Source organism: Monodelphis domestica, chromosome 8, assembly GCF_027887165.1.
Source record: "Monodelphis domestica isolate mMonDom1 chromosome 8, mMonDom1.pri, whole genome shotgun sequence".
Classification (NCBI taxonomy): Eukaryota; Metazoa; Chordata; class Mammalia; order Didelphimorphia; family Didelphidae; genus Monodelphis; species Monodelphis domestica.
This window is the reverse complement of record NC_077234.1, coordinates 10,909,815-10,932,064: the sequence shown is the minus strand read 5'-3', so window position 1 is coordinate 10,932,064 and position 22,250 is coordinate 10,909,815. Positions and strand designations below refer to the sequence as shown.

The window sequence follows — 22,250 nt, the reverse complement described above, 5'->3', positions numbered from 1 at the left end:
CGCTCCAGGTCTCCCTGAAGAAGTGCGTCCAAGGGGCTGGGCAGCAGGGCCCTCGCTTCCACCCCCTTCGCTCTGGCTGCCGGGCCTCAGCCTCATCTCCTCTAGAGCCACCGGATGAATCCAGGTTCTGCCATCTGCCCCCCCCTAGCGTGCAAGTGGTCAGGAGATGATGGTGAAGCACCTTCTGAAGACGCAGATTGCCCTCCACACAACTTCCACAGATCCACAGAGTCAGAATAAGACCATTTTCTGACTGTGGCCCCGGGGGGAGGCCTGTCCAGAGCCCACCCACAAAGTGGCAGCGGCCAGAAGAGGGGAAGGGCCTAGACAACTGCTCACAAAGAGACTCCAGGGGACCTCTGGGCTGGCACTGGGGACAGCGGGTGCTGCCTGGCACCTCGATTGACCCTGGAAAGCTCTAGGATGCCGTCCCAGTGCGGAGAGGCCTCATGGGAGTCAGTCACGAGGGGGCAGAAGTCCTGGTCACAGTTCCAAGGGTCAAGAGGAGAGCCCCCATTTGTGGCCACAGGAGATCAGGGACCTTTCCTGGGCAAAGCCCAGAGCACAGACCAGTAGTGACCACGTATATCCCAGGATCACATCGTCTTGGAAGCGCCAACTACTTTCAGACCTCTAGAACTAGCTCTGAAAATAGGAGCATGAAAAAGCTTGAAGCTTGGGATAGGGCCTCCCGGTGCCAGGAGGGCAAAGCTCATCAAATGAAGTTAAACGTGAAGAAATAGGTGGGGAAAATGAGCAAACAAACAGAAAAAGAATTTGACCATAAAAAGCTACTTTGGTGGCAGAGAGGACCAAAACAAAACTTCAGAAAAAAGCAACAATATAACTACCAAAAAGGCCTCAAAGAAAAATACTAATTGGTACCAAGACCACAAGAATTCCTAGAAGAATTAAAGAGGTTAGAGTGATAGAGGAAAAACTGGAAAAAGAATGAGGGTGATGCAAGAAAATTATGAAAATAGAATTAACAGCGGCTCGGATGGGTGTATGTCTCGTGTAAAAATCATGTTTGGGGATGTATGCTGGGAGCTAAGATGGTGGAGTAAAGAAAGCTCTGCTCCTTTGATCCTTCCACATCCTGACAGAGGACGAGCAGAACTTGGAGCAGCCCAACAAGCATTGCCAGAGACAATGAAGCTGCAGATGGGAACGAGACCCACCCAAGCCACTCCACGCAGGTATAGAAGGCCCAGGAGCAGGGAGGGGAGCTGGAACTCAGGACCATCCTCCCACGTGGTAGCAGAGCCTTGGAGCTGCAAGGGAACAGAGTGCCTAAGGTTGTGGAACCCAGAGCAGGGGACCTGCCCAGCCCAGGACACGTGGCATCAGCAGGGAAGCTGCAGAGTGGGGACCAGACCAATCCAGAAAACACTGATGGAACTATTAAATGGGGTGCTGAATACAGTTGGCCAAATAGCTGCAAACCTCCCTATGGCAAGCCAGCAGTACCGCCTCCTCGACAGACACGTAATGAGGAACAAGGGTAGCTGGCCCACTCCAAGTACCATAGACGAGTACTCTACAAACTTGGAGTAGCGCACCCTCTACCTCAGGAACAGAAAAGAACCTCAACAGATATATTAGGTAACAAGTGGGGGAAATAGCTAGAAAGATGAGCAAAAGAAAAAAAATTCTCACCGTACAAAGTTGTTTGAGTAACAAAGAAGACCAAAATACAAACTCAGAAGAGGACAACAATGCAAAAAGGAAACATGTGGAGCCTCAATGAAAATGGTGAACAGATGTCAGAACCCAAAAGAACTTCTGGAAGAACTTTAAAAGAAGTTTTAAAACCGTATAAGAGAATTGACAGAAAAACTCAACAGCTGGAAGAAAATTCACTGAAGAAATCAACTCCCTAAAAACTAGAATAGGCCAAAAGGCAAGTGAGGCACAAAATTAACTTGGAAAAAAAACAACAACTTCCTAAGGAACCAAAGGGACCAGATGGAAAGGAGTCTAAAAAAAAAGAGAAGAAAAATTTTTAGAGTAGGATTGACTAAACAGAAAAGGAAATACAAAAACTAAAGAAAATAACTCCCTAAAGATTAGAATTGGACAAAAAGAAGCGAATGAAATAAAAAATTAAAAAAAAAAAAGACAAAATCAAAACATAAAAAAAAGAAGAAAATCTAAAATATGTCACTGGAAAATTAACCAAACGTGAAAATATTTATAAATTTGAAGAACCAAGAAAGATAATCTAAGAATCATCAAAATACCTGAAACCCGCGATTAAAAAAGGAGCCTGGATACTATAATACAAGAAATCCATATCGGGAAAAACTGCCCCGATATCCTCAAAGAGTGAAAAATATAAATTGAGAGAATCTCTTAAAAAGAGACCCCCTCTCCCCAAACACACACTCCAGGACTATTATAGTCAAATTCCAGAACTCCCACGCTAAGGGAAAAAGTACAACAAGCTGCCAGAAGGAAACAATTCAAATACTGAGCAGTCAGTCAGAATTACCCAGGGCCTAGAAGCTTCTATGTTAAAGGATCAGAAGGCCTAGATTATGATATTCTATAAGGCAATAGATCTAGGACTACAATCTAGAATTGTATAACTAGCAAAACTGAGCATAATCCTCAAAGGAATAGAAATTTATATTAAATAGAGAAAATTCAGGCTTTCCTGACCAAAAAAACAGAAGTGAAAAGAAAATCTGATGAGCAAATCTGACACTCAAAAAAAAAAAGCATAAAAAGGTAGAGTGACAACTTAAAGGTTTTTGATAGGGTTGAATTAAGTACATTCATATCTAGAAAGGTGACAGCTAAAATAATTAAGATATCTATGATACTTGAAAAGGTAAGGCACTCAAAGTATGCAAGATAACAAAAGTACCTAAGATACTTAAGAACTTTATCACTTTTAGAATGATGAAAAGGAGCATAAACAGAAAGAAGAAAGGAAGCTAAATAAGATGGATTAATATAAAAAAAAAGATTGGAAAGAGGAACACATTGAGAGAAAAAGAAATATAGAAGGAGATAAACTAGCTCTCACTAACAGGGGTAGAAGAGGCAAATACAGTGGAGGGGGAAATGGGGGATTTGAACCATATGTTCTTTGAAACTAGCTCAAAGTGGAAATAACACCCACATTTAGTCAGCTATAGAACCATACTTTACTCTTGAAGGAAACAAGGTAGAGAGGGAAGAATAAACAGGAGAAAAATAAGATGGAGGGAAACCCAAAATTAGTGATCATAACTGTGAATGTGAATGGGATGGACTCATCCAGAAAACTGAAATGATAGCAGAGTGGATTAACAACCAGAATTCCACAATATGTTGTCTATAAGAAATAGGGAGTGACACACAGAGCAAACTTAAGAGGCTGGAGCAGAATCTACTATGCCTCACCTAAAGTAAAAAAAGCAGGGGTAGCAATCATGATCTCAGACAAAGCAAAAGAAAAAACTGATCTAATCAAAAGAGATAAGGAAAGAAATTTACATCATGATAAAAGGCACCATAAATAATTAAAAATATCAGTATTGGACCGAATAGCATAGCATCCAGATTCCTAAAGGAAAAGTTAAGAGTTACAGGAGGAAATTTCAGATAGTAAAATATGACCTCAACCTTCCCCTTTCTCAGAAATAGATAAAATGCAACCAAAATTTGAACAAGAAAGAAGTTAAGGAGGTAAACAGAACTTTAGAAAAATTGGATATAAGAGCTCTGGGGCAAACTTAATGGGAAAAGAAAGGCATAAACCTTTTTCTTAGCCACACATGGCACCTTCTCAAAAAGTGACCACATAATAGGGCATAAAAATCTCAACCCAAACATAGAAAAGCAGAAATATTAAATGCATACTTTTCAGACTAGAATGCAATAAAAAAAAATCACACTCAACAAAGGGCAACAAAAAGACTAAAATGTAATTTAAAACTAAATAATCTTATCCTAAAGAATAACTGGGTCAAAGAACAAATCATAGAAACAATCAACAATTTCATGAAAGAAAATTACAATAAGAAGACATCAGAATTCATGGGACACAGGGAAAGCAGTACTTAGAGGGAAATTTATATTTATAAAAGCTTACATTAATAAAATAGAGAAAAAACAGATGAGTACATGCAACTAAAAAAAAATTTTTAATTCCTAACTAAACATCAAATTGGAAGTCCTGAAAATCAAGGGAGAGGTTAATAAGATTGAAAGTAAGAAAATCAGTGGACTAATAAATAGAGCAAGGAGTTGGTTTTATGAAAAAATAAAATAGTTAATTTGATTAAAAAATAAGAAGAAAACCAAATTACCAGTATCAAAAATGAAAAAAGGTGAAATCACAAACAATAAAGAAAAGATTAAAGCAATTAATGGGAGTTATTTTGCCCAATTATATGCCAACACATCTGACAATCTAAAGGAAACTACCCAGATTAATAAAACAGTAAATAGAATATTTAATCCCATCAACTGAAAAAGAAATTGAAGTATCAAAGAATTCCTTAAGAAAAAGGCCCCCAGCCTGGTGGCTCAGTGGATTGAGAGCCAGGCCCAGAGACCAGGAGGTCCTGAGTTCAAAATCTAGCCTCAGACACACTTCCCAGCTATGTGACCCTGGGCAAGTCACTTCACCCACATTACCTAGCCCTTACCTCTCTTCTGCCTTGGAACCAATACACAGTATTTTGATTCCAAGAAGGAAGGTAAGAGTTTAAAAAAAAAAGAAAACGTAAAAGACCCCCAGGGGAGGGAAGAGGAGAGGGAGAGAACAAGAATCATGTAACCATGGAAAAAAAAATATTTTTTTTAAATAAAAGAAAAGAGATCTAAGAAAGAAAAAAAGAAAAAGACCCCCAGGGCCGGATGGATTCACAAGTGAATTCTACCAAGCATTCAAAGAACGAACTCTAATACTATTTAAACCATTCAGAAAAATATGAAAAGAGGGAATCCTTCCAAACTTTTTTAATGATACAAATATGATATTGATACCTAAACCAGGAAGAACTAAAACAGAGAAAGAAAACTATAGAACAAAATTACCCTAAAGAGCGTGGATGCAAAAATTTTAAATAAAATACTAGCAAGGAGATTACAATGCTATATCACAAGAATCATATGCCACAACCAGGTGGATTTTATACCAGGAATGCAGAGATGATTCAATATTAGGGAAACCACCAGCATAATTGACCATATCAATTACAAAACTAACAGAAACCATAGGATTATTTCAATAGATGTAGGAAAAGCTTTTGACAAAGTACAATACCTATTTATTATAAAAACATTAGAAAGTATTGGAATAAATGGAACCTTCCTCAAAGTGACAAGTGGAATCTATCTAAAACCATCAACATTTTCTGTAATGGGGACAAATGAAGACCCTTCCCAATAAGATCAGCTGTAAAGAAAGGATGCACATTATCATCACTCTTATTTGATATTATACTAGAAATGCTCAAAATAGCAATAAGAGCAGAAAAAGATACTGAAGGAATGAGAATAGGCAATGAAGAAACAAAATTATCACTCTTTGGAGATATAAAGATTCAACCAAAAAAACTAATAGAAATAATTAACAACTTCAGCAAAGTTACAGCATACATAAACCCACATAAATCTTCAGCATTTCCATTTACTACCAACAAAATACAAAAGCAAGATAGAAAAGGAAATTCCATCCAAAATAAATCTAGATAATATAAAATACCTAGGATACACCTACCAAAACAAACCCAGCAACTATATGAACACAATTACAAAATATTCTTCACACAAATGAGGTCAGACTTACTTATGCAACTAAAAATACATTAATTGCTCATGGATAGGCCAGGCCAATATAGTAAAAATGCAATTCTACCTAAATTAATTTACCAATTCAGTGCCACACCAATCAAACAACAACAAAGTTCATCTGGGAAAAAACATTATCAAAAAATATCAAGGAAATTAAATTTTTTTTTAATGAAGGAAGGAGGCCTGGCTATATCAGATATCAAACTATACTGTAAAACAGTAATCATCAAAATAATCTGGTACCACCTAAGAAACAGAGCGGTGGATCAGTGGAATAGATGAGGCAATTAACACATAACAATTAATGTCCATAGCAACTTGGCATCCTATAAACCTAAAGATCCAAGCTTTTGGGGAAAGAACTCACTGTTTGACAAAAACTGCTGGGAAAATTAGAAAGCAGTATATCAAAGATCAGGCATGGACCAACATCTCACATCATTATCCAGGACAAAGTCAAAATGGATGCTTGATCTAGAAATAAGGAGTACCACCATAAACAAATGAGGGTGACATGGAAAAGTTTACCTGTCAGACTTATGGAAAAGGGAAGAATTTATGATCAAAGAAATAAGATGCAAAGAACAATTTGAAAAATGAAATATATAATTTTGATTACATTAAATTTAAATGATTTTATAAAAAATAAAATCAATGCAAACAAGATTAGAAGGGAAACATCAAATTTGGGGAAAAAAATCTTAAAGTAGCTCTGACAAAAACCTCATTTTTCAAACATATAGAAAGTGGAGTCAAATTTATAAGAATGCAAAGCATTCCCCAACTGAAAAATGGTCAAAACATATAGAAGGGAAGTTTTCAGAGGAAGAAATTAAAACTATCCATAGTCATATGAAAAAAATGCTCCACATCACTACTGATTAAAGAAAGGCCAAATAAAACAACTCTAAAGATACCACCTTATGCCTACCAGATTGGCTAACATGACCAAAAAGGAAAATAATAAATGTTGTAGAAGATGCGGGAAAATTGGAACACTAATACACTGTTGGTGGAACTGTGAATAGATACAGTCATTCTGGATAACAATATGGAATCAAGCTCAAAGGGCTACAAAACTATGTCTACCCTTGATCCACCAATACCACTGCTAGGTCGGTATTCCAAAGAGAACAGAGATAAGGGAAAAGGACCTACCTACACCAAAATATTTTTATCAGCTCTTTTTGGAGTGGCAAAAAGTTGGAAACTGAGGGGCTGTCCCTCATTTGGAGAATGCATGAATAAGTTGTGGTATATGGTTTAATGGAATACTAATGTACCATAAGGAACAATGAACGGGATGAGTTCAGAAAAATCTGCAGAGACATTTGAATTAATGCAAAAGGAAGTAAGCACAACCAGGAGAACAACATGGAAACAGAAATATTATATGATGATCAACTGTGATGAACTAATTCATTATTAGCAAAGCAGGCCTCAAAGATAATCACAAGGGACTCATGATGAAAATACTATCCACAGCCAAAGAAAGATCTGTTGGAGTCTGAGTGCAGATCAAAACATGCCACCTTCAACTATATTTCCTTCATGAGACTTCTATTGTATGTGTATATGTAGCTTCTATAATGACATGAGCAATATGGAAATATGTATTATATGTGAGTATAACCTATATTAAACTATTCACTACCTTTGGGGGGGAAAAGGATAAGGAGGAAGTGTGAATTTTTAAATGTCAAAAACTATGTCTATATGTAACAGAAAAAATAAAGGGGGAAAAAGGAAATTAATTTGATAAAAGGTACAAAAAAATCCTGAAGATAGTAACATTAAAAAAAAAACAAAACAGAATCAGTCTGATGGCAAAAGAGGCACAAAAATTCACAGAAGAAAAGAAGTCTTTAAAAACTAGAATTGGGCAAATGGAAATTATTTTCTCAAAATGTGAAATATCTAATAGAATAAACAATTGACCTGGAAAATAGAATGAGAATAGATAATTTAAGAATTATTAAACTACCTGAAAGCTATGATCAAAGAATGAGTGTAGACATCATATTTCAGGAAATTATCATGGAAAACTACCTTGATTTCTTAGATTCAGAAGGTAAAATAAATATTGAAAGAATCCACCAATCACTTCCTGATAGATTCTAAAATAAAAACTCCCAGAAATATTACAATCAAATTCCAGAGCTTCCTAGTCAAAGAGAAAGTACTTCAAACAGCCAGAAAGAAACAATGCAAATACTGTGAAGTCACAGACAAGATCACACACGATTTAATGGCTTCCACCTCAAAGAAGTGGAAAGCTTGGATTATGATATTACAGAGCTAAGATTACAACCAAGAATAACCTACCCAGCAAACCTGAATATAATTCTTCAAGATGGGAAATGTATATTTAATGAAATAGTCTCTCAAGCATTCCTGACAAAAAGACCTGAGCTGAACAGAAAATGACATTTAAACACAATAATCAAGAGAAGCACTAAGAAGATAAACATGAAAGAGTCACCCTAAGGGTCTTGATAAAGTTAAACTGCTTACATAACAGCATGGGAGAATGATACATGTAATTCCTAAGAATGCTATCATTAGGGCAGTGAGAAGGTATTTACATAGACAGGAAGGGCAAGGGTTTGAACAGATTATATTAAAAGAATCTTAAAAAAAAACCCAAAGGGGTAAGAAAAAAGAATAATGAAAGAAGGGAGAGGTAGAAAGGGGTAATTTTTTTCTTATGTAAAAGAGATGTAGGGGCAGTTAGGTGGTTCAATGGATAGAATGCCAGGTCTGGAGTGAGGAGGTCTTGGGTTCAAATATGACCTCAGCCTTTGCCTAGCTGTTTGACCCTAGGCAAGTCATTTAACTCCCATTACCTAGCCCATACCCTCTTCTGACTTGGAATCAACTTGGTGTTCATTATAAGACAACCTAAGTAAAGAGTCTTTAATAAATAAGAAGTGTACAAGAAAGAGTCTTTATAGTGGAGGGGAAAATGGGGGGGGGGAGGGTGCAATGCTTGAACCTCACTCTCATTGGAATTGGTTCAAAGAGGAAAGATACATGCTCAGTTGTGTATAGAAATGCAACTTACTGAGGGCACTGGGTGGCTCAGTGGATGGAAAGTCAGGCCCAGAGGCGGGAGGTCCCAGGTTCAAATCTGGCCTCAGATACTTCCCAACTGGGTGACTCTGGGCAAGTCACTTCACCCAGTGTCAAGGTGTAATTCCAATCTAGAAAGTTGGGAGGTAGAAACTCCAGGTTTTGACCTTGTCGCTGGAGAGTTTTGCCCCTGAGGGAAGGGCCTACTTCCCCAGACAATGGACATCCTGGTAGTTTGGGTGGGAGTAGCTAATCCCATCTTTTGTCCCAATGATTTCTCCCCCTAGGCTAAAAAGTCCATCACCCAGGTGGCCCAGCTCTGGGCTGAGTCTTTCCCTTTTGTGTCCACTGTAATTCTCACTATTATTCCTGCCTCACTTTCCCTTCTTACCATAGTAAAGTCAATCACCCTAAGACCCCGGTCATCTAGAAAGGCATTTAAGCTCCCCAACTTTAATGGCTCTTGGAAATTGTCCTTCTAGTTTGGCATTTCCCAGGGGTCAGTGGCCAGGGCGGCCAGAGTTCAGTCCTCCCACTCTGGGCGGTGCAGCTCTGGCGCTGCACCCCTTTTGCCCTTGATTAAAGAGTGATTTGGGCTATTTAATAGTTCTGTGTTTTGTCCAGTTAACACCCCCATGGTCTAGCCCTGGCCGCTCTTCTGCCTTGGAACCAGACCCAGGCCGGACTCCAGGACAGAAGGGGAGGGTGGAAAAAGGCAGCTAGCAGCCATGAGCGGAGGAGACGCCAAAGCAAGGGGGGCCGTTCCCCGACGGTTAATGGTCAAAGGGTATCCACAGGCAGTTTTCAGAAGAAATCAAAACTACCTACAGTCAGGGGAGAAAAATGTCCTAAATGCCTAGAGATTAGAGGAAGGCACATGGAAGGAGGGGGGGCCCAGGGGACACGTGCCGGAAGCGGACTGAGGACCTGTTCGTGCAGGAGAGAACAGCTGGGAGCGAGGCCCAGAGGGCTGGACACAGGCCGCTGCACCGTGCCTGCGAGCATCCAAAGAGAGCCAAGAGAAAGGAAAGGAAGGTCCGAACAAAAATAGTTCTACTCACCCTCTGGGGGCTGGCAAAGGCCTGGGAAAGGAGGGGAAGCGCATCCACCGAGCGCCGGCCTCGCCCGACGTGCGCCTGTGCCGGGTAAGAGGGCGCCTAAAGACAGGCCTGGGAGGGGGCCCAGGAATCGAGAAGCCCCCAACTCCTACCCACGAAGGCTGAACGACGGTTTACTTAGCTGGAAGCATCCCTGGCCAGTCTCCCCAGTCTCGGACTAACCACAGACCTCAAGGTGGGAGGGCCGATCCCAGCGGATGGGAGTCTCTCTTTGGTCCCAGGGTCGCCCCTTGGGCCAGGCCCGATCTTTCCCTCTTATTCCAGTCTGGGCCTCCTCCCACAAGCCAATCCACTCGGCCCTCATCCTGCCTCTCCATGGCTCCTGGGGTCAGTGTGCAGGCGACCAGCGCTCCGTCCTGGGACGGCCCTCAAGGCCTCTCCTTCCCTAGAGGGGCTTTTCTGGCCAGCTCCTGCCCGTGTGCTTTTCCCAGTGAACACTGCAAGCAGGACCCCCCCCCCCCCCCCCGGCAGGCTCAGCCACTCAGATGGCAGGCCGCGGAGGGCCCCGAGACGGAAGGCGGCTCTCCTAGGAAGTGGGGCTGAGGTCAAGAGCGTCTCGGCGGCCATGGCAGAGAAGAGGCGGCGACAACCCCCGAGGAACCCCAGAACGCTTTTCTGCAGCTCTTGGCCACTTTCTCAAGGCTGCGGGCAGACCCAGCACAGAACCATGAAGTGGTCCGCAAAGCTCTCTAAGGAAGGACGGTCAGCGGGCCACAACTCTGCTCCGGCCACTGCCCCCCCCTCCCCCAGCCAACCACACAAGATGGACAAGGCGGAGGGCCTGAGAATGGAGGCTGGGGCGAAGGACAGGGAGGGGAGGGGACTGGCTTTGGATGGCAACAGAGAAATGAGGAGCCCACCCTGGGACAAAAGGGAGGCCCTGGAGGAGGCTCCGGGACAAGCTCAAAGCTGAGGGCGCCCCCTTCAGGCGCACTGACCTGGGGGCTACAAGTCAGGGGGTTGCTGGGCTCCTGGTGGACCACATCCCTGCCTCTGGGCTCCCGAGAGCCTCCTGCACCGCAGCCAAGGCCAAGCCCGAGAGGTTTCCCTCGGACACATTCAAATGGGACAAAGGCCCAGGCACGAAGCCGCTTCCTCGCTAACCCTCTAAGGGCCTGCCGGCTGGCCAGCCCGAGCCATGCTCCGTGTCCCGGCCACGCTGCCCCCTCGCCGGCCCCCACATCCATCCTCGCGGAGAGCGCCCGCCAGGCAGGCCCAAGAGCCGGCAAGGCTGCCCGCGCGGCCTCGGGGACGCTCTTCTCCCCAACGCCGGGCTCACGAGCACAACTCCGGAGGCTGATGCCGTAAGCCCTGGAAGGGCAGCCCCTGGCCAGGGACCGAGGCGGCAGGAGCCGGCCGGCCGGCCTCCGCTTCCCCAGACCTCCTGAGGCGCCTACAAGGGTCCACAGCTTCCGGCCCGCTGGTTTGGGAGGAGGCTCGGGGCCTTCCTGACTCCTCTGGCTTCGTCTCCAGGCACGGGCCGGGCCGGGCCGCTCCACAGGTCAGATGACTCCAGGGGTGCCTCGGGGGAGATCTGGAGCTCCCCGCAGCCTTCTCAGGCCTTCTTTCCTCCGAGACGAGCAGCCCTCTCCGTGGCCACTGAGGCGGCGGCCGAGCACCGGCTCTCAGAAAAGCGGGACGGAGCCCGATCCCTGCCCCCGGGGTGACATCAGGGGGGTCCCCTCACCTGGAGGCTCTTCCCGAGAGCTGGAAAGCAAGCCGGCCCTGAGCTGCTCCGGCTGAAGCCCGGGTCACCCGGCTTCCTGGGAGACCCGCCAAGGGAGCAGGGCATCAGCGGGGAGGGGAGCTCCCTCCTGGGCCAACAAGTGGCGGGGGAGCCCAAGTCGCCTGCACGTGGGTCTCGGGGGCTTCCGGCGTGGCCGTGGCAGGCCTGAGCTTCGAGGTGCGCCAGGAAGGTTTGTCCCTCCTCCTTCGGGCCGGGCCTCTGCCGGCTCCCCGGAGGCCGCGTGTTGTAGCAACCTTCCCACCGCCGGCTGCCCTCCCCAGGCGGCGAGCGGTTGCCAACGGGGAGGTTTGCCAGGGCGGGCGCAGCTGCCACGGAGCCTCCCGTCTCCTGGGAGCAGGACCTCCACTGGGCGTTCGGCCTGCTCCGGGCCCAGAGCCCTCCCGGGGCTCAGCCCCTCTCCCCTGGCCCAAGTCGGGGCCTCTCGGCAATCTGCCCTCCACAAGCCGCGTCTAAGTCACTCCCCTCTTCATGCACCTTCCGGGGCTCCCAGGGGCCTGGGGGCGCCCGTCACGGGAGGCGGCTGGCCGCGGGGACACAGAAACGTTTCAGAAGGAAGCAGTCTTTGCTTCTGGGGAGCTCACTGGCATCGAGGTCCCAGGGACACATCTCAGGGCCGGCTGCACCCCCATCCCCAGGAGATACTCCCCAAAAATCCGAAGTATTACCGAGAGCAAAGCAGGCTCTAAGAGAGCCGGGGTGCGCCGACCCCGTTACCGGCCGATGCACCCCTAGCTGGAGCCACGAGCCGAGCCAAAGTCTCGGGCCCAAAGAGACTCTCCCTCCCCCCGCTAACGCCGGCCTCCACTTGGTCTGAGCCCCTTGGCCTGCTGCACGCGGACCCCGAGGACCTCCTCCCCCAAAGGCTCGGGGCTGCCCCCTCACAGCCCATCAGATCCTGCGGCGGCGCGACGCGGAAATGACGGGGCCTCCTGGCCCCCTCCCCCCATCCCCGCCGCCCAGCCCCCCCATGTCCTCAGGGGGGGCCCCAATGCGGGGCCTGCCGTCCAGCAAGGAGGACCCCAGACCTGGGGACGGGGAGCCTCTCCGAGACGCCGGAAGCCCAGGAACGTTGAGGAACTTGCTGCGGTCACACCCAGCCGGACCCGTCCAAACAGGAGGGCAGCCCCCTCCTGGGCTCGTGCCATCCCGAGCCTGAGACGAGGGGAAGCGGCCGGCCCAGCCCGCCTGTGGACGAGGAGACGAGGCGGCAGAGGCGCCGGCTCGGGCCCACCTTCCCCGAAGAGCTCTCTCCGGCCCCGGCGGGGGGGGAGGGGAGCCGCCGGACTTTGGGGCGCGCGTCACACGGAGGCCCCAAGAGAGCAGCACGCGGGGCAGCCGCCCCTTCGCAAAGCGCTTCTATAAATAACTCTCGTCTGACCAGCAGGGGCCACTCTCGCCCCACTGGACAGAGCAGGAAGCGGAGGCTGAGACGGGTCCCCTGCCCGCGTCCAGGGCTCTACCCGCTGGGCGCCCAAAGGCCCTGCAGGCCCTGCCCAGCTTGGACCCCAGCACGAGGCCCCACTTCAGCCCTTCCCATCCCTGGCTGTCACCATGGTAACCGCGCCTCCTGAATCCCCCGAGCCCAGGTCCCGCCCCGCCATTCCACGGACGTTGGGATCCCGGCACCCCCTCTGCCACCTGCGCCCCAAGAAGGGGAGGGGGGCACGCTGGGTCACAGGGGGCCTCAGAAACAAAGCGGCCCCCACAGCTCGTTGGGGCATGCGAGGCTGCCCAGGGCCTGGGGGAGCACCCGAGGCTCCCGCCAAGCCTTCTCACTGCCCAGAGCGATGCTCCCCCTTCTGGAGGACACACGCCCCGGGGGGGGGGGGGGAGTTTGGCCTTCCTCCCCCCAGGAGAAAGGAGGGCGTTGTCTTTTGTCTCTGTATCCCCACAGAGGAGGCGCCTCCTTCCAGGCTGCCAGGTGCCCCCGTGTCCCGGGCAGGCGGAGGCCCGAGGGCTCCTGGGGGAGAGGAGGCGCCCCGGCCTGGAAGCGGCCTCCCCAGAACACCGGGGGACCCCCCTTTCCTCCTCTGTCAAACGGACGAACAGCCGCCGTGAGGGTCAAGCGAGAAACGAGAGCTCTGCGGAGCTTAAAGCGGCGCCCAAACCCAGACGGCGTCCGGCTCGCTCTGGTCCCGCCGAGCAGGCCATTTCTTAGCCCACAGTGGGGTCTCTCCGCCAGCCTGAGAGGTCTCGGGGGACCCCCCCAGCGGGCCGGCACTGCCAAAGCACCCGCCCCTTCCCTGGACCGGAGAGCTGCCCAGAGGGGAGCCGACGCGGTCAGGCTCTCGCAGCGTCGGGCAGCCGGGCACGTTCTCCGACCGCAGGAACCCCTCGAACGTGGCGGGCCGCAGAGCGCGGGGAGAGGGATCCCCGGCCCGAGAAGCCCCCCGGCGCTTCCTTGGTCTGCCCTCGGCAGGAGGCGAATCCCCGGAAAAGTCAAGAGCTTTTCCAGGCTGGGAACCAGCCGTGAGGAACAGGGCCGGGATCCGTCTGGACCGCCAAAGCCTTCAAGGGGAGAGCTGAGCTGAGACCCCAGAGAAAAGGGGCGCCCAGAACCGAACCTCGAAAGGTCACTCGGTCCAGTCCCCAAGAAGGGCTAGAATAGCCCAGCGAGGAGCCGCCTCCGGCCTCCGGAGCTGGTGAGCAACAGGGAGCTCAGCACAGGGACCATCACATCCTGCTGCGCAGCTCCAGTTACAAGAGAGACTTTCCTCAAAGGAACCTTTTTTGTGCAAATAAAACCAACAAGAACAAAGTGGAAAATGATGGATTGGGGGGTGGAGAAGCAGGCCTAGGCCGGGAGGTCCTGGGATCAGTCCGGCCTCAGACTGTCTGTGTGACCCTGTGCAAGTCACTTCCCTTATGCTCTTGGGAGGGAGGGAAGGAATCTCTGGGGTATCAGAAACAAAGGAAACTAACCCAAACTTCAAGCAGTTAAAAAGACAGGCATGAGCCTTGCTCTCAATCACAAGAGAAAGCCGGAATTCCACAACTGGAGCACAAAAGGAGCCCCAGAGGAGGAGGAGGAGGAGGAGGAGGAGGAGGAGGAGGAGGAGGAGGAGGAGTCCTGTGACCGGCCTGGGGGGGGGGGAGGCAGAAGGCAGTCCGGCCTTCCTTGGGGGGCAGCAGAGGACCAGAACCCAGATCAGGTCCTCACGCACAGCCTGGGGGTTCCTGGAGGGCACCAGCCTGTTACTGTCCTGTTACGGCCCTGCACGCACCACCGTCCCGGGCCAGGAGAAAGGGAGGGAAGAGGGGGGCAGGCGGCCCCGAGAATGGATGCCAAACGCCCCAGGCCCAGGGCTGTGGCCGGGCATCTCTGGGTCCTTCCAGGCGCCCTTCTGGGCTTGCCGAGGCCCGACGAAAGGCTGCTTGTGTGGGTGAGGGTGGGCGACGAGGGGCCGCTCGCAGGCGAAGGAAGGCAAACTGAATCTACCCAGAGGACGGAGGGTTGGTGCATCAGGGAGGAGAGGACCGTGCTGGGCCTGGAGTTGGCAAGGTCTGAGTTCGAATCCCCAGATGGCTCGTCGGTGAGAGATCCTGGGCCCGTGGCCTGGTCCCGCCCTGGAAGTAAAATGGGGACAACAAAAGGTTGCTGAGATCAGGAGCACTCTGTCCCCACGGAGGGCTAAGGATCGATGAGTGGCCAAGAAGGCGCTGCCCTGCCGGGCTCTCAGAGACGGCCCGGGTTCAGCCTCGGCTCTTCAGGGGTCCTTTTCTTCCCATCGTGGGGGGCTGCCGTGTTTCGGGGCTCCATGGCCCCACTGCGTTCCCCCAGAGCTGAGGCCGGGAGCCGCCCCGAGATGGAGTCCCGAGCGAGCGTCCGAGGCAAGTCCGGCCCATGCCCGGCCCCCGAGCCCCAGGCCAGACTCTGGCTTCTCTCCACCGTGAACGTCCAAAGACGGAGCCGGCAGGGACGGCCGCCCCGAGCCAACGGGGCTGACCCTCGGCGGGAGGCCCCCGCCCCACCCCAGGGCCACTCCCCAGGGCTGTCCCCGAGCCACAGACTCGGGGTCCAGGCCCTCGGGGCCCCTCTTGCACTCTTGGGAAGCCTGTGGGCAGAGCTGGGGCAGGGAAGGGCCCCGGCTCGCAGGCGGGAGCGCTACAACCACCAAGAGGAAGACGGGCCCAAAGCCTCTACGAACCCGAGAAGCGATCCAGGCCAAGGGCCAGCGACTTCCGTCTTACAAAGACCTATTTTGGGGGCAGGGAGGTAGCTCTGGGGACAGAGCCAGGCCCAGAGGCGGGCAGTGCAGGGTTCCAATCTGGCCTCAGACACTTCCTAGCTGGGTGACCCTGGGCAAGTCACTTCCCCCCTCAGCCCAGCCCTTGCAGCTCTTCGGCCTTGGAACCAATCACGGTACGGATCCCAAGACGGAAGGTCAGGGTCGGGTTGGAGCTGGTTTCCTTTCTAATCCCAAGTACTTAAAAACACGATTCTGAGAAGAAATTCCAGAGACTTGACCTGACTGTGGAAGAGGCCCCCAGCCTCGAGAGGACGCGTGCCGGGGCCGCCCTGGGCTTCCTCACCCCCGAGGGGCCCCCGGGTCAGGGGGGAAGGTCCAGGCTCGGGACATTCCTCTCATCCAGCCTGTGAGCAGCTGGCGCATGGGCAAGGGGCTGCCCGGCAGGGCCACCCAAGAACTGGCCTAAGGGTCGGCGCACCTGCTTCCAATGCGGCACTGCCCAACTGGACGCGGGCTCTGTGCCCGGCCTGAGGCTCGCCCCCTCCGGCCCTGCAAAGCATCACGGCGAGCCCCAGAGCAGCTGCCGTCCCAAAGCGCGATCCCCCGGGGTCAAGGCTCCAGAGAGACCCCTCAAAGCTGCCGGGCTGTTTCTCGAGAGGTCCAGGGCCAGCCAGGCAGCCCTCCTGCCGACAAGCTCTCTCCAACAGCCAGCCGGGCCCTTCCGCGAGGGGAAGGTAATGCAGGCAGGAATCACAAACAGCAAGACAAGTACTTGGGAAGCCGAAATTTATTTCGTTTCACTGCGAAGCACTCGAACCCGCACCCACCACAGCAGGTAAGACGTACTAGCTTTAGACTGAGCAGTCGGAGCCTGGCCCCCGGAGGGCTTCCGGTCAGCAGGAGGAAGGCAGGATCCCTGCAGCCCCAAAAGAAGGCAGGATCCCTGCAGCCCCAGAGGGCTTCTGGTCAGCAGGAGGAGGGCAGGATCCCTGCCGCCCCGGAGGGCTTCTGGTCAGCAGGAGGAGGGCAGGATCCCTGCAGCCCCAGAGGGCTTCCGGTCAGCAGGAGGAAGGCAGGATCCCTGCAGCCCCAGAGGGCTTCCGGTCAGCAGGAGGAAGGCAGGATCCCTGCCGCCCTGGAGGGCTTCTGGTCAGCAGGAGGAGGGCAGGATCCCTGCCGCCCCGGAGGGCTTCTGGTAGGCAGGAGGAAGGCAGGATCTCTGCAGCCCCAGAGGGCTTCCGGTCAGCAGGAAGACAAGCGGGTGTGCAGGGAGGCCTGGGTCACATCCCAGAGGCGATGCCAACCCTCTCAGGTGCTGTCGGGACGGTGTGTTGGGATACACTCGGATTAGAGGCCTTAGAGCAGGCAGGCCAGCTGCTACCACACGCTGGGCCATAGCGTGCCCTCGAGCAGCTCCCAGAGGGCACGGGATGGAGGCTCCAGCAGGGGAAGGGCCCAGAGCTGGGGGCCCAGTGTTCTTGCCAGCCTGGCTGGGAGGCCTCTGAAAGCCCCACAGGGGCTTCTATTAGACCTGGCAGGCTCTGGAGTTGGGGTCGGAGGGGTACGAGGACGAGCCCTGCCACAGAGAAGGTCCTAGCACTGGGGGGCCCTGAGGGGGCAAGGGGAATCCAGGGGAGATGGGTCAAGAGGAGGGATGTCCAGACTTGGCCATCTGTGGGTAACTGGGAGCGAGGACACAGGATGGCCTCGACAGAAGCACCGGGGTGGGGGAAGGCAGGGAGTTCTGGGCACGCCACGTTTGAAAGTTGTCTGAGACGCCCAGTTCCAAACAGGCAGAATCCGCGGTGCCAGGCAGGGAAGACTAGGCCTGGCTGCGTAGGGAGCCTGGCCTGGGGCAGTGGGCACCACCCAGCCAAGGGCTCTCCGGCTTGGGCACTGGAGAGGCCCTGAAGATGCAGACTCAGAGGGGCAGAGCCCGGAGGACGGCCGGTGAGGGGGAGAAGCTTCACAAGTCTGCGGGCCCTGGGCGGCAGCAGGGGTGGGGAGGGCCCAGAACGAGGAGACCGTCGCGCATCAGGGGAGTGCGGCCATGGGAGAAAGAGTGCCGCCGCCGCCGGGCCATGGGCCAATGCTCATTTTCCTTCTTCACTCCTCACCTTCTGTCCTAGAATCGATGCTAAGCATCGGTTCTAAGGCAGAGGAGCAGTAGTGCTAAGTGATGGGGGTCATGGGACTTGCCCAGGGTCACATGGCCAGGAAGCATCTGCCACCAGACTTGAACCCAGGATCTCCTGACTCCAGGCCTCGCTCTCTGCCCACTGAGCCACCTAACTCCTCTAATAACATCAGCTTTTACAATAAGAAGCGTCCCTAGGAAAAAGGAAAGGGCCGGTGAGGAGGATGACTACCGGCAAGAGTCAGACTGAAATTCCAAAGGCAGTCAGGGAGTGAGGCTGCCTCCACCACAGGCTGGCAGGGAGCGGGCGAGAGCGGAAGCCCTGCCCAGAGAGAAGGCCAAGACCGGCCTGGGCTGGAGATGAGAGGAGGAGCCCCTCCTGGCCTGGAGAGCCGCCGCGGCTCCTTGCAAAGGCCTTTTCTCACTTCCTTCTCTCCAAGCTCTCGGACCCTCGGAGCCCGTGGGGCCCGCGCATGCGCTCTCCTCCCTGGTCTGGTCCTCTCTTCCATCCACTCTCGTGTCCTTCCCTGGAGCCTCTCACTGGAGGTGTCCCCCAGGGTTCTGGCCTGGACCCTCTTCCCTTCTCTGGCTGATCTCAGCAGCTTCCTGTCCACGCTGACGACTCTCGAGCCCACTGATCCCAGCCCAATCTGGCTGCTGACCCGGACGTCCCACAGGCATCTTGAACTTCACAGGTCCAAATCCCAGCTCATTCTTCCTCCCCCACTGAGCACCAGCCTCTGGCACTGCTCACCGTCTCCTCCCCGGCCCGATGTTCAACATGGCACCACGGCCCGACTTCCCCTCTGGGGCATCTACGCCGCCACCTCGTGCCTCAGTCTCTCCCCACTCCATCCATCCTCCAATCCATCAATGCACCCAAAGGGCGGGTCTCCCCAACTTGGTCAACTCCAGTGGCCCTGCTGCCTCCAGGACCAAAGAGCAAGCCCTGTGCTTGGCATTCAACGCCCCTTCCCACATCTCTCCCCAGCTGCTGCACCTCCTGACCTCCCCCTTTGTCGGTGCTTCCTAATGCCCATTTCCCAGCTATGGGGTCCAGGCTTTTCTGCACCCATAGTGTGCCCATCAGGCCATGAGCTAGCCCCTGTGCATGCTGGGCACTTGGCGGGCTCGGCTCACTGATTCCCACTGTTTAACAGGGTCCCGACCACTGCCAGGGCCACGCCTCAAAGACCACAGAAAGGAGAAAAGAGAAACCATCCCAGGAGCTCTTTCGAAGGCCAGAGAGCGAGCCGAGTGGCTGCTGAACAGCAGAGTGTCCTGGAGGAACAGGCTGCCAGGCATGGCGGCTGCAGCCTGCCCTCAGCCCCAGGGCTGCGGAGTTCCGCTGGCCTGCCTACTCGGACTGCTGCAAGCCCAGGAAGACCCCCCTCCTCCCCACTGCAAAAAGAAAGATAGGAACTATTTGGGTGGAAACCTAGATGAGCCAAAGCAGAGTGCAAGTAGCAGGACTAGGATGAGCCAAGCAGTAACAGCCCCCCAGTCCAGGAGGCCAAAGGCCACACCACAACCTCCCAGGGCTACAGATTGAGATGTCCAAGGGTAGCCAACATGGGAAGCACAACACTCCTTACCTGAACGTTTTTAATAAGGAACCCCAAAAAGGAGGAAATCCAAATGGAGGCCCCTGAGCATGCTCAGCCTAGAGGTAAGGGGGGCGGGGCCACCCTCTGAAAAATACCAGAGCAAAAGATATTAACCAGTGCTTTAAGTCTTCAGACTGAGCACCTGCACATACCCCTGGCTTCTGGAACCCACCAGAGCGGGTGACATTAATGAGCACTTTGAGGCTGACATACCTATTACGTGTTCTGACCTCTGGAACCAGCTTTTTAAGGCTGACAGGTGTGACCCGCCTAACATTCTCCGATGACATTCACCAGTGCTTTAAGGCTCGCATGTCTATTACATGCTCTGATCTCTCTCCCGTGCCCTCTCCCACATGGGGTATCTGGCTGGGATACCAACTCGCTGTGGGGAGCCGAAGAAGAGCCCAGACCTGCTGGGTTCAGTTTCCCCGACTGTAGAACGGGGGTAATACTATGGGAGGCCCCGGTGCCTGGCACAGCACCCGGGACGTGACAGTTCAAGCTCGTGACAGTAAGCTGTGTTCCCAGTTCTCTTTATTGTTGCTACTCCAGCTGCTGAGGGCCCAGGGAGAGGGCCCGGCCCCACACCACGGCCCCCAAGACACCCTCGAGACCCCATTTCCCAAATGGGGACACCGAAGCTGGGAGGGGACTTTGAAGCATAGCTCAAGCCCAGCAGCCACTGAGTCAGCCTCAGAGGTGGAAACTGAGGCCCGGAGGGGTGTCCCCGCCCCCAGGGTCCCCAAGGGAGCGCCTAGACCGACTGGAGAGGGGCCTAGAGACCCCGCCGCCGCCACGTGACCGGCCCGGGCCAATGGCAGCCGGCCTCTGGCCACAGAGCGCGCCGCAGCCGCGGCTAGAGAGGCCCCGCCCGGCGCCCCCCGCCCCCCTGAGCGTAGGGCCGGCTCGCTGCTGCCGCCATGTTCCTGGAGGAGGCAGCAGCCGGCCGGAGCGCCCCACTCCGGCCGTCCCCTGGCCTCCTTGCCCGTCCCCTCCGAAAAGCAGTCCATCGGAGCCCCGAGCGGAGGCGTCGGCCTCCTCTCTCCTCTGCTCCCCTGGAGTTACCTTCTCTGCTCTCTCAGCGCAGGGAGATCCAGCTCATACGGTGGGGGCTGTGTCGAAGCAGGAGCGAGCCGCCATCTTGGTAAAGGAGAAGAGGCTACGCTTGACCCCCAAGCCTCTTTATGGCCAGCTACCGCGGGAGGGGCACGGCGCCTGCGCGGGGGGCAGGAAGCAAAGGGGGAGAAGCGGAGGGAAACCGCGTGGCCCGCGCCTGCGCACGGGGCCGCCTACCTCTTCCTGGGAAGGGGGGAAAAGGGCGGGACAGAGAGGGAGGGAGGGGAGGTTGACGGGCGGGGCTTGGGCTAGGAAGGCCGTACGCGCGCTTGCGTGCATCCGTACGTCGGACGTGCGTGTGTCTGCGCGCTCGCGCCCGCAGCTGGGCTGGGTCAGATAGCCATCCACCGCTTTGCTGGTTGTTCCTAAGCTCTTTGACTTGATCCCGCGCGGTGAGTGAGACCCTCGGGCCGCCTGCGGCTCCTCCACGCCGGCCCCACTTCTCTTCCCAGAGCGGTCGCGGGTCGAGGCCGCCTGGGCCCAGCCCAGTCCGGCTCTACTTGCTCGGGGGTCGACGAGGGGGCCCTGGGGAGGGGCCGAGGGGGCCCTGGGTGGGGGAGGGGTGGCTGGGAGCAACTTCCGGCCCCTCCCTCGCCCCCTTTTCTCACAATCGGTTACGGCCGAGAGTGGGGGCGGGGAAGCCGCCCTTGTTCCTTGTGCCCCGCGTGGGACTTTGGTTCCTGTTGGGTGCCCCGGAGCCCATCCCCGCGGGATGTCTGCGAGCCTAGACCTGTTTAGGGTCTTCCATGGCTCGAGGGCCCGTCGGAGGCAGCGGCCGACTCAGCCCTTGTGTCCCTCCTGGACCGACCCCGGGCAGCCAGAGGAACCTAGCTGTGACTTAGGGGTGAGGGATCGGGGTGTGCCGCGAATTGTGGGCGGGTTTGTGGGACCCACCGGAGGGGGCTGGGCATTGGAGGGACCCGGGACTAGAAGGCGACCGACACCGCGGAAGGGTCCCGGCCCAAAGAGAGGCTGTCCCCGGACACACGAGGCCTCGGTGGAGAATGGTCCCGGAGCTGTGCGGCAAAGGCGTCAGTGAGCGGGGAACTCTGAATGCCTCTCCTGGGGAGCACTCGTGAAGCGCCCGGGCTGTGCTGCAGACTCACGGGCTGCTGAGAGAGACGCCTAGACGGACGGACTGGATGCAGACAGGCAGGAAAGCTTGAGGCGCGGTGCGAGGCCAAAAATAGTCTAGAGGAAACAGTGGGCGTACCGCGGTCGGACAGTGTGGTGTCAGCCGATCAGAATAGGGGGACCCTAGGAATAGCGGAGGACTAGGAAGCCGCTGTCAGGGGGTATCTGATGGGTCAATATAAGCCAAGATGGGGCTAGTGGCCTGGCTCCGTGCAGGGAGGTGGAAAGACTGGGGGGGGGGGGGGGCGGCATTTGATTTAGAAGGAGCGGGAGTGGGAAGGATAAGAATTTGTGTTTTCTGAGTTTGGGATGCATGAAGGTACTGAAACAGGT

General features: G+C 53.3%; 2 protein-coding genes across 9 annotated transcripts in view; one reads left to right on the top strand and one right to left on the bottom strand.

The window, feature by feature from the left end:
- HDLBP (high density lipoprotein binding protein) overlaps positions 1–21,208 on the bottom strand; it is an 84,389-nt gene extending 63,181 nt beyond the window's left edge. Inside the window, exons 1-2 of one of the 3 annotated variants that reach the window (XM_056808611.1) lie at positions 21,069–21,208; positions 20,733–20,807 (exon numbers count right to left, since the gene is read on the bottom strand). The gene's annotated coding sequence lies outside the window, so the exon portion shown is untranslated. Of the gene's footprint in view, positions 1–20,732; positions 20,983–21,046 lie in introns of those variants that run through there. The other 2 variants (XM_056808609.1, XM_056808612.1) reach the window with 2 other exon arrangements.
- SEPTIN2 (septin 2) overlaps positions 20,556–22,250 on the top strand; it is a 32,843-nt gene continuing 31,148 nt past the window's right edge. For 2 of the 6 annotated variants that reach the window (XM_007502415.3, XM_007502412.3), the window contains exon 1: positions 20,556–20,811. The gene's annotated coding sequence lies outside the window, so the exon portion shown is untranslated. Of the gene's footprint in view, positions 20,812–21,056; positions 21,176–21,425; positions 21,628–22,250 lie in introns of those variants that run through there. The other 4 variants (XM_007502413.2, XM_007502411.2, XM_007502414.3 and 1 more) reach the window with 2 other exon arrangements.